The sequence below is a fragment of the Pongo pygmaeus genome, chromosome 2 (assembly GCF_028885625.2).
Source record: "Pongo pygmaeus isolate AG05252 chromosome 2, NHGRI_mPonPyg2-v2.0_pri, whole genome shotgun sequence".
Lineage (NCBI taxonomy): Eukaryota > Metazoa > Chordata > Mammalia > Primates > Hominidae > Pongo > Pongo pygmaeus.
In genome coordinates this window covers 162,070,201-162,086,510 of record NC_085930.1, presented here as the reverse complement: position 1 = coordinate 162,086,510, position 16,310 = coordinate 162,070,201, and the positions used below count along the sequence as shown (strand labels likewise).

General features: G+C 38.7%; 1 long non-coding RNA gene across 1 annotated transcript; it reads right to left on the bottom strand.

Moving 5' to 3' along the window:
• Positions 1 to 7,677: 7,677 nt before the first annotated feature.
• LOC134739132 (uncharacterized) lies at positions 7,678 to 9,376 on the bottom strand. Its single transcript, XR_010125643.1, has 2 exons — positions 9,158 to 9,376; positions 7,678 to 8,733 (listed from the first exon to the last, which is right to left on the bottom strand). It is a non-coding gene; the product is annotated as an uncharacterized LOC134739132 (long non-coding RNA).
• Between the last annotated feature and the right edge of the window lie 6,934 nt (positions 9,377 to 16,310).

Genomic DNA, 16,310 nt, shown 5'->3' with positions numbered 1-16,310 from the left:
AATTAAATTTGGGGGAATCTATATTTATATCCATTCAAAAAAGATTAATACATTTTCTTCAAATTACAGAATTAGAGAACTTAATCATGGATTTATGGATAAACCACACATACTTTTGAAATAGAGTGAATTATCAGCAAAGAACCCACAGCCTATTATCTCCACTGATTTGTCTCCCAGTACATATTTTTATGCCTTTCTCTCAACAAACATGGTCTTTTGTTAGTTTCACAGTCATCTAACAGAGAGGTACAAGGGAGAAATATTTTGTAATTGAGGATCTTTGTACTCAAAACCTCCTATTATCAGGAAGATAATAAAATATACTATGTATTACTCTTTTCAAGGTGATATTGTAATTCAAATGTTACTTTTATGTACAGATCAGATCTCCCTACACAGAATGGAGAGCTTGATGGTTCACAGTTGCATTGTAGATGTCAGAAACATGGCTGATTCTGGAATAAGAAATTAAAATACAACATAAAAATGAGACAGATGAAGTATCATAAAGTCATCCATTCTTTACTCTCCTGTAAGTGTTAGAATCCCTGTGAGATCAAGCAGGCATCCTCTTTCAGGGGTCACAAAGGCAGGCTGCAGTAGAGGTTATGTTGAACTGGGAATCCGGTTTCATTTCTAGCTTAGGCCAGCTTTGTTAAACAAAGTCATATTTCTGGGCATTAGTACTACTGTCTTTAACTTTAAATTACTGACTATATCAGTGATTCTCAAACTGCAAACCCTGGACAAACGGCAACAGTATCTCCTGAAAAATTTTTGGAAATGCTACGTTTTAGCACCCACCTACTTACCGAACCAGAAACTCTGGGCATGGGGTTCGGCAATTTGTGTTTTAATAAGCCTGCCAAGTGATTCAAATGCACTTTTAAGTGTGGAGATCATTGGATTGTGTGATCTAGCCATGTGGTAATTAGCAAGGAGAACCACCTGTTTAGGAGCTTGTTAAGTCAAAGACTGTGCCTTACTTAGTCTTAGGACCTAGAATGCCTCAATGAATGAATGAATGAATGAATGAGGATATCATGTTCATAATGAAGCAATCACATCTCCCCCAAATTCCAATTGCACTTTATGACCACCTTATGGCAAATGTCACTTTTATTAGGTATTACTGTCATTTGTGCATATGTCTTTATCTTGTCTACAAAACAGCCACCATCCATAACAAGTTTTTATTTCTATATATCATCAAGCAGTGATTCTCAAACACTATCATGAATAAAAGTACCTGGAGGGTAAAAATTATTAGTCCCCACCCTCAGTGTTTCTGATTAAGTCTGAGGTGGGACCTGAGAATCTGCATATTTAACAAAGTGCTGCTGATGCTGCTGGTTCCAGGACCCTACTTTGAGAACCACTGCCACAAGCATACCTCATCAGGTGCGTAGAAAATTCCAGTGTGAGGCCAGGTGCAATGGCTTACGCCTGTAATCCCGGCACTTTAGAAGGCCTAAACAGGCAGATCACTTGAGCTCAGGAGTTAGAGACCAGCCTGGGTAACATGGCGAGACCCCATCTCTACTAAAAAATGCAAAAAATTAGTTGGGCATGGTGGCATGCACCTGTGGTCCCAGCTACTCAGGAGGCTGAGGTGGGAGGATCCCTTGAGCCTGGGAGGTGGAGGTTGCAGTGAGCTGAAATGGTGCCACTGCATTCCCACCTGGGTGACAGAGATCCCATCTAAGAAAAAGAAAAAAGAAAGACAGAAGAAAAATAAAGAGACGAAAGAGAATAAAGGGAGGGAGGGAGGAAGGAAGGGCAAGAAAGAGAAAATTCCAATGTGAGAGTGTTATAACACAGATTTGAATGGTTAAAAAATAACAAGTTTTTAAATATGATTTAATTTTGATATATAGCTTTTTCAGAATCATATCCACTGTATAAACCAAGGCACACCTGCATTTGGAAAACCAGCGCAGAAGAGGACACAGGTCTATAAAACAATGCAGTATACTTCTTTCCTCAAAATTCTGAAACTATTTCAACTTTGCTTTTGACAACTGTACAAACGTTTAAGTCCAATTAACACTATAATTATGAGCATTGCCATTCCAAGCTATAAGTTTTCAGAACTGATAAAGAAAAGAACAGCCTACAACTTTTGTTTTTCTTTTTTCTTTTTTTTTTTTTTTTGAGACGGAGTATCACTCTGTCACTGAGGCTGAAGTGCAGTGGCGCCATTTTGGCTCACTGCAACCTCCGCCTCCCAGGTTCAAGCAACTCTCTTGCCTCAGCCTCCTGAGTAGCTGGGACCACAGGCGCACGCCACCACGCCCAGCTAATTTTTGCATTTTTAGTAGAGACAGGGTTTCACCATGTTGGCCAGGCTGGTCTCGAACTCCTGACCTCGTGATCCACCCACCTCTGCCTCCCAAAGTGCTGGGATTACAGGCTTGAGCCACAGTGCCTGGCTACAAATTTTCATTCTATAATATTTGCCTGAAGTTGACCCAGAGCTTTGAAATACAGGCATTCCAATTCTTCCGGTAATTGTAATTTATTTTTAGCGTTGCAGTCAAAATTACTTTCTTTCCTCTTATCAATAATTTTTTTACACCCTAAAACTTAAAGTGTAATAATAATAATATAAAAATAAAAAAATAATAATAATAATAATTTTTTCACTCATTCATTCATTCAACAAATACTGAGTACTGACTTGCACCAGCTTCTGTTCTAGAAACTGGAGATAAAAGAGTAAGTCAAAGTCCTTGCCCAAGTAGGTTTAACTTCTAGTGAGGGAAATAAACAATAAAAATCATTCAGTAACATCAGGGCTCGGTGGCTCACGCCTGTAATCCCAGCACTTTGGGAGACCGAGGCAGGCGGATCACCTGAGGTCAGGGGTTTGAGTCCAATCTGGCCAACATGGTGAAACCCCATCTCTACTAAAATTACAAAAATTGGCCGGGAGCAGTGGCTCACGCCTGTAATCCCAGCACTTTGGGAGGCCAAGGTGGGTGGATCACTTGAGGTCAGGGGTTGAGACCAGCCCGACCAACATGGTGAAACCCCGTCTCTACTAAAAATACAAAATTAGGCTGGGTGCAGTGGCTCACGCCTGTAATCCCAACACTTTGGGAGGCCGAAGTGGGCAGATCACCTGAGGTCAGGAGTTCAAGACTAGCCTGGCCAATATGGTGAAACCCCATCTCTACTAAAAATAGAAAAATTATCCGGGCATGATGGTGAGTGCCTGTAATCCTAGCTACTCTGGAGGCTGAGGCAGGAGAATCTCTTGAACCCAGGAGGTGGAGGTTACAGTGAGCCGAGATTGCGCCACTGCACTCCAGTCTGGGCGATGGAGCGAGACTTCATCTCAAAAACAAAACAAAACAAAAAATTACCTGGGTGTGGTGGCATGCACCTGTAGTCCCAGCTACTCGGGAGGCTAAGGTGGGAGAATCACTTGAACCTGGGAGGTAGAGCTTGCAGTGAGCTGAGATCATGCCACTGTATTCCAGCCTGGGTTACAGAACAAGACTCCATCTCAAAAACAACACCAAAAAATCATTCAGTATCTATAGTGTCTAATGAGCTAAGAAATCTCATTCATGAGTTCTATACATCATGAATTTAAATGTGCATTTTAACATCATTTTTCCTAGTTCAAAACAGTAAAATATCATGGCTGCAGTTCTAAGTAAATACTTCAATCACTTAGCAACCTACCTGTTCTTAATCTGCAAATTCTACAAACACCACATTGCCTTTGACCTTCCTCAACCTTCTATTCTTAAGAACTACACATTTAATCTTAAGGAAAGATATGTTTGAATATATTGCATATATTCACTATGGCATGAAGCAGACAGTTATGTAAGAAGTGAATTATGGTTGCTATGCAAACAATAACTTAGTATTTTGGACAAAAGCTTTAACTCTATTTAAGTGAACTATATATTTTTTTAAAATACCAAAAGAAAAATACACTGAAAGATCAATTTTTTAGATAATAAGTTTCATACAGATTTCATCTTTGCTCTAAAATGCACATAGGATCATGACAAACGGGAGGCAGGACTAGAATGCAGCTCCGACTCGGACAGACAGAGCAGTGTGTGGAGGCTCTCATCATGAATTTTTGCTCCAGAATGACTGCAGGAATAAATCAGGAAACCTGGGGGACCCACAGACCCCCTGAAGGAAACAGATTGCTCCTGCAGGACCCAGGAGACACCCCAAATACTGTGCTGGTATCCATGGCTGAGAGACCCACAGATGATTCACCTCACAGGACTCTGTGCAGACAACTCCCAGTACCAGCCCGGAGCCTGGTCGACTTGCCTAGTGGCTAGATCCAGGAGTGAGATAACAATCATTACAGCTGGGCTCTCAAGAAGCCACATCCATAGGAAGAGGGGGTGAGTATCACATCAAGGGAACACCCCGTGGGACAAATGAATCTGAACAATAGCCTTCAGCCCTAGACCTTCCTTCTTGCCCAGGCTGGTCTCAAACTCCTGAGCTCAAGTGATCCTCTAGCCTCAGCCTCCCAGAGTGCTAGGATTACAGGCGTGAGCCACCACAACCGGCCTGGTTTATTTATTTCTGCTGTATTATCTACTCTATTCATTATACAAAATTGTTTACAACATGCCATTCTGAATACATTTTTTATGCATCCCTACTGGCCAGTACAAATCAATTATTAATAATTCTATTACTTGTATTTAAGAGGGCAAATATTTTGCCAAAATTATCACCACCTTGATCAAAGCAAACAACTACACAATGACTTTAGGGAATTCACATACATTCTTTTTTTTTTGGTCCTACTCATAAAGTGATACTCTTCTGAGTAAAAAAGTTTAAACAGAAAAATTATTAGTTAAGTTTGCTGTAAAATGTAAAGAGAGATAATACTTTTAAAAATAATTATTACATTTTTAAAATAATAAATTATAATTAATCAAAGGGTGAATTTCATTTCCACTGAAAATGTTGCATTAAAAATTATTCCCAGGCTATAAAAGGTGAATGCAAATAATGACATTGTAAAACAACCTGCACAATTGTTTCAATTTAATGCATATAATTTCCTGGCTACTAGATACAGTGATTCATAAGTGAGTATTTTCTCAATATAGACTTTTTATTTATTATTGTTTGTTTGTTTGTTTGTTTGTTTTTAGATGCAGAGTCTTGCTCTGTTGCCCAGGCTGAAGTGCACTGGTGAGATCTTAGCTCACTGCAACCTCCACCTCCCAGGTTCAAGCGATTCTCCTGCCTCAACCTCCCAAGTAGCTGGGATTACAGGCATGCACCAACACACCCAGCTAAATTTTTGTATTTTTAGTAGAGATGGGGTTTCACCATGTTGGCCAAACTGGTCTCAAACTCCTGACCTTAAGTGATCCACCTGCCACAGTCTTCCAAAGTACCAGTATTACATGCGTGAGCCACTGTGCCCAGTCTAGACTTTTTAATTAGAAAATATAACACTCCTCAAAGCCAATAAAACCTAAAGAGAAGGAAAAAATGCTGCAAAACAACACAGATGATTATAAAAGAAGAAAACAGAAAAAAAAAGAGGAAATCTGTTTTCTCTGTTAATTGTGATCACATAACCAATTAAATCTTATGTTTCCCAATCAACAGAGTAAACATGCTATCTACATAATGTGAGAAAATACTTGCAAACTATGCATCCAAGAAAGGACTAATATCTAGAATCTGTAAGAAACTTAAACAAATCAAAAAGAAAAAAAACAACCCCATTAAAAAGGGGCAAATGACATGAACAGACACTTCTCAAAAGAAGACATATAAATGGCCCACAAACAAGAAAAAATGCTCAACATCCTTAATCATCAGAGAAATGCAAATTAAAACCACAATGAAATACCATCTTATACCAATCAGAATAGCTATAATTAAAAAGTAAAAAAATAACAGATGTTGGAGAGGATGTAGAGAAAAACGAATGCTTATACACCATTGGTGGGAATGTAAATTAGTTCACCCTCTATGGAAAACAGTATGAAAATTTCTCAAATAACTAAAAATAGAACTACCATTCTGCCCAGAAATACTACTACTGGGTGTCTATCCTAAGGAAAAAAAAAATTGTTTGACACCTTGGCTCAGTTTGGTGGCCGGCACCTATAATCCCACTCTTTTGGGAGGCTGAAGCAAGAGGACTGCTTGAGCCCAGAAGTTTGAGACTGACCTGGGCAACATAGCAAGACCTTGTTTCCACAAAAAATTAAAAATAATTAGCCAGGTATGGTGGCACATGCCTATAGTCCCAGCTACTCAGAGGCTGAGGCAAGAAGATCGCTTGAGCCCAGGAGTTCAAGGTTGCAGTGAGCCATGATCACGCCACTACACTCCAGGCTGAATGATAGAAGGAGACCCTGTCCCCGCCCCACAAAAAAAACCAGGAAACCTGCACTTGTATGTTCATTGCAGCACTGCAGCACTATTGGCAACAGCAAAGTCATGGAATCAATCTGTGTTCATCAACAGTGAATTGGATAAAGACAATATGGTACACATAAACCACGAAATACTATGCAGCCATAAAAAACAAAACAAAATGAAAATCATGTCTTTTGCAGCATCATGAATGCAGCTGGAGGCCATTAAGTGAATTTGTGCAGAAACAGAAAATCAAATACTACATGTCTAACTTAAAAGTGGGAGCTAAACACTGGGTATATATACACATAAAGATGGAAACAACAGACACTGGGACTCCTAAAAGAGGGAGGGAAGCAGGGAGGCGGGATCTGAAAATGTATATATTGGGTACTACATTCACTAGTTGTGTGGTGGGTTCACTAAAAGCCTAAATCCCAGCATCACCCAATATACCCATGTAACAAACCTGCATCCTCAAACACGTATCCCCTGAATCTAAACTTTTTTTTAAAAAATTATGTTTCCATTTTCAATTTATACAGACATTACAGATAAAATATTTCTACCTACATCATCCATTCTAATACAAGACTATTCCTAAATTTGAAAAGCAAGTTTTAGCTACTCAAATCACTCACTTTAATCAAAGTTTTTTAATATTGTAAAGAATTATTTCATTTATTACCTACCTTGTTTATAAAAATTATTCTAGTTGGATAGAACCTTTTGATGGACTTGAGCTTGTTCTTGCTCATTTACAAAATTTTGGCTGTGCTCAGTGGCTTAGGCCGGGCATGGTGCCTCACACCTGTAATCCTAGCACTTTGGGAGGCCGAGGTGGGAGGATCACCTGAGGTCAGGAGTTCGAGACCAGCCTGGCCAACATGGTGAAACCCCATCTCTGCTAAAAATACAAAAATTAGCGGAGCGCAGTGGTGCGTGCCTGTAATCTCAGCTACCCGGGAGGCTGAGGCAGGAGAATCACTGGAACCCGGGAGGCAGAGGCTGCAGTGAGCCGAGACTGCACCACTGCACTCCAGCCTGGGCGACAGCAAGACTCCATCTCAAAAAAAAACAAAAAACAAAACAAAACAAAAAAACTTTGACATTCACTATATACTAGGAATGTTTAATTTCCAAATGTGTCCCCTGTAAAATGCAGAATGATAATTGTCCCAACAGGTAGGGTGGCTAATAGTGTGATTGCTGAAAGCTTAGGAATATGCTGCATAGGTTTTTAAATGTCCATTTCATTTAAAACTTAAGGACAAAAACAACCATGTCTGATTCAGAGTAAATTAAAGATCCATGATCATTGAGTTAATTCCACATTAACAAACTTGCGAACAGTATACTTAATACTGTATTCCAGGGGTTGGCAGCCACCCTGTATGTCCTAACCACAGGCTGTCAGATTCGAGGCACTTTATTACAATGCAATCACCAATCACTACTGTCTCTGCTGCCCCTTCTTGACAGCCTTGCTGAGAGGTTTGGGCACAGGTAGGTGTGTGAAGTTAAGCAGCAGGAGTCGCCCTGGACACACTGTTATTTGTTAGGAAGGATGGGAGGGAGGGGAGGGGAGGGGAGGGACAGAAGGATCTAATTGTAAAAATGAAAATAAAGAAGGACAGAATGCATAAAGTGCATCCTTTCTATCCCAGCAGGGAGGTCAGGTATTGAATAGAAGCCTGGAGTGGGCTGGAAAGAGGCTATGAGGTGAACTGGAGGAATATGAGTAAAGGATGAGCACCTTCCAACTGTCTCCCAGTAAAGACTTAAGGGGGCAGAAAACAAAACTGCAACATAGTTGCTCTCAACCTCCCCTTCAGGACTTCTCATACTTAACACACAGGCCTCTGGGCTTAGTCATCAGGTTTCCCAGAGATAATCTCTGGCCATCCAAGTTCATCACCCCAACCAGAACACACTCCTCTTTTGAATATTCCTTCTCCCTCCAGGGAACCAAAATTTCCAACAAATGTTAATCCCTGAATACTACGTATTTCTCTTAGGTGTGGATTTAATGAACTGACCAAAGTTATATTGTCAGAAGCACAATAGTGTTGTAGGCCGGGCGTGGTGGCTTACGTCTGTAATCCCAGCACTTTCAGAGGCTGAGGCAGGCAGATCATCTGAGGTTAGGAGTTCAAGACCAGCTTCGCCAACTGGAGAAACCACGTCTTTACTAAATATACAAACATTAGTCGGGCATGGTGGTGCACCTGTAATCCTAGCTAGTCGGGAGGCTGAGGCAAGAGAATCACTTGAACCTGGTAGGTGGAGGTTGCAGTGAGCTGAGATCACGCCGCTGCATTCCAGACTGGGTGAAAGAAGCTCCGTCTAGAAAAAAAAAAAGCGTTATTATTTTTAAAGAGAAGCATGAATTGCAATGCTCTGGGGAAAGGGAAGTCTTAACTGCTGCTAGTTTACTCTAGGTTCAAACCTCCTCTCTGGTTTATGCCTCCTCCATCCACACAAGGTCTAGTTTAGAGGAGTGGTTCTCAACCAGGGACTATTTTGCCCTCCCCCTTCCCAGGGACAATGTCTGCAGACACTTTTGGTTGTCACCACTGGGGTGGGGAGGATGATACTGGCATCGAGTGGGTAGAGGCCAGGGCTGCTGCTGAACATACTAAAATGCCTAGGACAGCCTCCACAACAAATTACCTAGCTCAAAATGTGAACAGGGACAAGGCTGAGAAATCCTGCCTTGAGTCCAATTTATTACGGCAGCAGCATCACTGCATCCCATAGGGTTCTTCACCTTTGGCCAGGAGGAGCCCTGAGCCTCAGTCTTGAGTCACAGCTGATCACAACTTCAAACACAACGAAATCCTCTGGTATTGGAGGAACATAGGAGTGGAGGTGTGAGCTGAAGAACAATTCCACGGTCTGCAGTTTATTCCCCCTTCTCAGCTCCATCACATTCTTATGTCTAAGCAACAAGGAAACAATACAAAGACCTCCTGCTGAACGCTAACAAAATGATTCAGAAAAATATCTCATTACCCTTACCACTATTTATACTTCCTCAATAACAAAATAAAAGCTGGTTTGTACAAAAATTCAGAAAAACAATTTTGCTTCTTAGGTTTTTCACTGTTGTTTACTCTGCCTTTCATGATACGATACTTTCTTAGAGATGCATTTAGCTTATTTCTCATTTTTGACTTCAGCACAAGATTAGTGAGGAAGAAGAGATGGTCTGCAAATATTTTTCCACAGTTCGAAGTATATTAAGATGAATATTCCTACAATCTAATTCATTTTCTAGAAAACTTCATTCATCAGTTTTAAAACCAAAACAGAGCTTATGCCCAAACCTAAAGGTAATGTCTGACTAGAGGCAATGATCTCTGGTTGGATGTGTCTCAGACTGCACCTCAAATATAGTGGAAAAATACGTCAAAAAGCACATTTATATAGCCATCAGTTAAACAGTTCTTAGTTTTTTTAATCAGTGGATGTGGACTACATTAGAGAACCATTTGCATAAACCAGATGTGGATGAATGAAATGATATATAAAAGAAAGAAAAAAAACAGGTACTATGGCTAAATAATTAATTACTTATTTATTCTGTAGAGACACATTCTCTCTATGTTGCCCAGGCAGGTCTTGAACTCCTGGGCTCAAGCAATCCTCCCACCTTGGCCTCCCAAAGTGCTGGGATTATAGTCGTGAGCCACCACACCCAGCCAGTATGAGTAAACTCAGTAAAAAAACTCAGGGCTCAATACTTTTTCTACTCCATGAGGAATAATGTTGAAATATACTTGTAATTCTATTATCTACTGAAAAGGTTAAATTGAAAGCTATCTAAAATATAATTTAAACTATGTTTTATTGAAATATATATTCTTATAGGATTATGCTAGTACAGATCTCCATAGAGGCTCTTTTCCTGAAGAAGACATAAATCAATATAATGTTAGCCTCTAAAGAGACTATCTAAAATATTATATTAATATTAATATGTATAATATTAAATAACAGAATATTCTGAGCTCATGAATAACCAGATTTTGAAAACTTTACAAATGGCCAGATAACATATAAAATATTAAAATTCTTACTCAAGCTATGAAACTTTAATAAATTTGCATTTCATAAATGGTTCAATGGCAGTCAAAATTTTTTTTAATTAAGTACCTTCACATAAACAATTCTGCTACCCCTACAATTCTGTAACTTTCCACATTTAAAAAGCATGTTGTTAAATTCACGAGACAGTCTGTACAAAATGGTGACTAGAAATCATCTTGCAAACCACAGGAGGTTAATAATCACAACCCCACCCTTCAATTCATATGGCTTTACAATAACTGCTATGATTGTTATCTCTTCCAGCTTGTTACCCAACGTTTCTTTCTCTGTGCTGGTTGCTTTTTTCCAGTAAGCATGAGAGGTAAGAGAAGAGCTTTTGTGTAAAATATTAACTTACTTAAAATGTCAACTTCTTTGGCACACTCATTTTTACAAGATTATCTTTTTCAAAAGAAATATCTTGTCCTGAATCTTCTTTACATGAAGAACCCGAAAGCCAGTGACTGTTTATTTCTTTCAGAATATAACCTAAATTATCTTTTCCTTTGGTTTCCTCACTAAAGAAAAATATAAGTGAATAAATTTAATTTTATTTTACTTTTTTTTTTGAGATGGAGTCTCATTCTATCACCCAGGCTGGAGTGCAGCGACGCGATCTTGGCTCACTGTAACCTCTGCCACCCAGGTTCAAGCAATTCTGCCTCAGCCTCCTGAGTAGCTGGGATTACAGGTATCTCCCACCGTACCCGGCTAATTTTTGTATTTTTAGTAGCGACGGGGTTTCACCATCTTGGCCAGGCTGGTCTTGAACTCCTGACTTCGTGATCCACCTGCCTCGGCCTCTCAAACTGCTGAAATTACAGGTGTGAGCCACCGTGCCCGGCCTTGTGAATAAATTTTATAAATTTGTTTTCTTCATGTTTTCCTCTTTCCTTGGACATGAAAATATAAAAGTAAAATCATTTCCTCTTGTAAGTGTTCAATTTTAGCTAATCTCAAAAAGGAAGTTGAAAATGATGCAGAAAAATAAATAAAATGACAATCTTATTACACAGTTTCACATACAACAGAACAATTATTATTTGAAATTCATGGAATCCAATTTTATTTACAATTTCCACATACCTTTCAAGGTCCCAATGTTCAATAAATTTATCTACTCTACTGTCTGCCAAACAGCCCCACAGTATTATAACTGATGACACATGTAGATGTGCTTTTCCATATACTATTATTGTTTAATATACACTATTTCAGATTATAGTGAAAAAGAGCATAAAGCTGTTGCGCCTTCATCTGACTTCCTCTTTTAAGTATTGGTGCTCACAGTACAGCTATTCACAATAGTAGTACATGCTCAGAAAGTGTTGAATAATCAATGAATCAATTTCAGCTGTTTACCAACTTCCACTGCAACCATATTCTTGATAATTAAGGTTGGTCTCAGGCCTTTTGGGGACATCTGTATTCACAAAGCATCAATAATCTTTCTCTTTTCCATTTTTTAAAAAATTTTGCTACCTTTGCAATTTTTCACAATTGCCACAAATAAACCAACCATGTTTTCAATCCTCTGACAAACTTAACCTCACATAATTTTGCAAGATAATTCATTTTAAAATGAGTAAGTTTAGTCAACTGGGTAAGAAAGAATGCAAATAGCTGTCTCCTCCAATTTATAAAACAGATCAACACTTATAATTTCAATAGCCATAAGGCCCATTTTGCTTTTCCTACATGTCTATACCACTTAGCCTTTTCTGCTTCTCAAAACAAACCATTTCACTAATTAAGGCTTCAGAAATTGTCAGTCCTGGCTGGACGCAGTGGCTCAGGCCTGTAATCCCAGCACTTTGGGGGGCTGAGGAGGGAAGATCTCCTGAGCCCAGGAATTTGAGACCAGCCTGGGCAACATGGCAAGACCCTATCTCTACAATTTTTTTTTTAAATAAAATTATCATCTCAGCCCGGTGCGGTGGCTCACGCCTGTAATCCCAACTCTTGGGAGGCTGAGGTGGGTGGAGCACAAGGTCAGAGGTTCAAGACCATCCTGACCAACGTAGTGAAACCCCATCTCTACTAAAAATACAAAAATTAGGCGGGCGTGGTGGTGCACGCCTGTAATCCCAGCTACTCAGGAGGCTGAGGCAGGATAATCGCTTGAACCTGGGAGGCAGAGGTTGCAGCGAGCCGAGATCGCGCCATTGCACTCCAGCCTGGGCGACAGAGCCAGACTCCATCTCAAAAAAAAGGCCGGGTGTGGTGGCTCACACCTGTAATCCCAGCACTTTGGGAAGCCAAGGTGGGCAGATCAGAAGGTCAGGAGTTCACGACCAGCCTGGCCAGTATGGTGAAATGCTGTCTCTACGAAAAATACAAAAATTAGACGGGAGTGGTGGCGGGCGCCTGTAGTCCCGGCTACTGGAAAGGCTGAGGCAGGAGAATTGCTTGAACCTAGGAAGCGGAGGTTGCAGTGAGCCGAGATCGTGCCATTGCACTCCAGCCTAGCCGACAGAGCAAGACTCCGTCTCAAAGAAAAAAAATTATCGTCTCATTGTTTTTTCCTTCTTTAATGTAAATAGTTTAGTCCTAATGATTATTACCCAGGATTAGAATAAACTACCAGATAATTCTGATTGTCTTATATATGGCAAATAAATTCATAGTATAGGACACTTTTAAAGTATATTATTCCAATATAAATATAACCCTAAAATTAAAACAGGTACACAAAATCAAGTATTAGTCCATATTAACAGTAGTAGAAATAACCGTAAAATGAAAGCCAAGATAAAAATATACTGAAGTCAGTGTTTCATTGTACTATCACCAGCAATAGCCTTTTGATTATGGAGCTCCCTAAAACTGTCACAGATCTCAAACTATCAACCATAAATGTCTGTAACTTTTGTTGAAAATGAACCTTAGAATAGCATACAGGAATGTTCCTTTATCAGATGGGCAAACTAAACTTAAAAAAAAATTGTATTTCTGTATAGTTGGAATGGAAGACATAGCTCCAAAGACAATCTTAATAAATTTATCATGAGTAGGGAAGATAAAATCCTACCATTCTTCAATCAACACTTTTCACCTTCTAATAGAATAGTTTCAGATGTAACACTCCATGTTCCATTCATTCAGCAAATAGCTATTAAGCTACTATAGAGAGCTGTAGACTATTGTGCTATGAAAATGACAGTAACAATAACAGGGTGGAACAAAAAAAATTTTAACTGAAAATATTTATTATTCTCAAGGCAAAAGCAAGAAAATAACTGAAGTCCAGGAAGCATTAAAAATGAAAATGGAGATTTGAGTAAGGGCCTTTCTTCCCCACCCAAGCATGATAATATTATTCTTAGCATCTAAATAGTAGCTACTACTCCCTCACTCTATAAACTGGTACTAAACTTTCTAAATTGTAAAAGAGAAATTTGAAGTAAGCAATCCACTACTTGTAATTAGATCTACTATTGTTTCTTTAGAAGGCCCCCAAACTGTCTTTAAAAACCCAGATCTTTAACATAAAGTTCTGGGACCTTCTGAGGGAATTAAGATGCATAACAAAAGAAGCTGCAAGACACACAGTTTTGTGGTATGCATTTTCCCAGAATGGATTACAGTAGAAATGAGAAGAAATTAACTAACACCTGGAAGTCTGGCTATGAAACTGAGTCACAGACATACGCATGGGCTTACCATGATCTGAAGATTTAAATTCTCTAACACAATGATTTTTAGAACGCTTGCCATGAAAACTTAAAATTTTTGTTTTTTAATGTTGAAGAGAAGACAAATAAAGTGTCCCCTTTTATTGAAGACATACTTTTCAAATTTTTTTTTCCCTAGGTTGGGGAGAAGGGGAATGTTGATTCTGATCACTTAGGCTATGCCTCTATTCTAATCACATTTTCATTTAAAGTCAACTTCTGAATTAACACTGAAAACCATAGTCAAAATGTTCCTGTAATAATGTGAAAATGATCAAAAACTACCTGCAATGTTTATTCTATTTCACACACAATAGTCTTAGTATAAATGGTATATGTCCTCTTTAGCTTAGATTTCAATAGAGATTATTCTCTAACTGTAGTATACAGCACTCCAAAATGTGTGACATGAGTATTAAGTCTGTGTCTCAATATCTAGGTGGCTGTCAGTATAGTACTCATTTGGAGTTCAGTCTAAATCACTGATTTTCAAAGTGTGGTCCCTGGAACAGCAATAACACAATCACTTGGAAACTTGTTAGAAATGAAAATTGAGACCCTACCCGAGACCCACTGGATAAGAAACTGGAGGAAGTTCCCAGCAGTACATGTTTTAAGCTCCAGGTGATTTTGATATATGGTCAAGTTTGAGAACCTTTCAACCAGATGATCCCCATAGCCTTCTCAAACTTTCAAAATCCATTTAATAGATAAAGATCTCACTCACCTAGAACTAGCTCTGTGTTCAGTTAAATGCATTGAATCATTCCTAATAGTCTGCATAAAATACTGTAATCAAGAATACCACATTATATTAGTATTTTAAAATTTACTATATTTTCAGACAAAATTTATATTAGCAAACTTTCCCCAAATAAGACACTGTGACAAATGTTTGGTATCGTTTTAACAGTGATGATCTCCAAATTAAATCTTGGTTCCCTTTTTATTTATAATGCAGGAACTTATTCCAGCTGTTGTGAAAAAAAAAAAAAAAATCCATGCTCTTATGACAGTTAAGGTGCTTCTACTTCTCAAGACCAGCTGCTACATATAGCTTTCTGTTTCTCATACCCCCTGTGAGAAATACTAGAATATGACCCAAAGAGGGTACAATAACAAAACTACCTGAACAGATAAAATAGATCAGGCATTCTAGGATTCCCAACCACAGGAAATAGTAAGTAATCAGGAAGCATGAAGTCCCACAAATTTAAAGAATTCTATCCCCAAATACATCTGGTCCCAAAATGTGATTCAATTAAGTCTACAACAGTTAACAACGTGGAAATTGTTCTACGAAAGAACCGTAACTCTCAAAGACTAGAGAGTGTTAGACCTAAGATGATACCTTTAACTTTCCTGAGGCTATTAAAAAAGGAGGACAAAAATAACCCTTTTGACATAACATAAAACCTAGGTTGACTGTCAGAGACCAAAAGGAAAAGCTGTTTAAAAACAGCAGGGGTGAAGTCTAAAAGTCAGCTTTTGCTCCCCAAGATAAAGACTCCTTTCCCACCCAATTTCTGTTTTGACAGGTGATTGCCTTACAACAAACTCCACCCTCCCTGACTCACCTCCTTTAACACTAACTTTTTCATTGAAACAAATGCCCTTATCTCTTCACACCCTAATACCACAAGGGGTTCTTAACAGCCAAAGAAACAAACATATTCTTAAAAACATTTTTAAGAAAAAAATAGCAGTGTTCCTAATTTCTCTCAATTTTGCCAAGAAAATATGGGATAAAACCAAAAACACTATTTTCTTGCTTCAGGCACACATAAAATTGCTTTCACTGATAATCCAAAAAGCATTTATTTTACACCACTTAGTAAAAGCATATTAAAATCTTCTGCTCTGCCATCCTAGACCTATAAAGAGGTCCTGCAAGTGACTAAATCCTGGGCAAAGGTGATTAATGCACCCAGCAACATATTTCATTTCCAATTTTCCACTTTCAAGTATCTTCTGTCAGTATATACATTTCTTAGATACTTGGCAGCATTTTATGTCAAAAGGTTTCCAAAAACTTAAAAATAAAACAAGAGACAGTTAAATGCCAAATGCCTTTTCTTAAAAAACTCTCCAGACAGTACTTGACATGACTTCAGCATTTTTAACACTTTGGATCTACTTTAGCAACTAAATTTATTC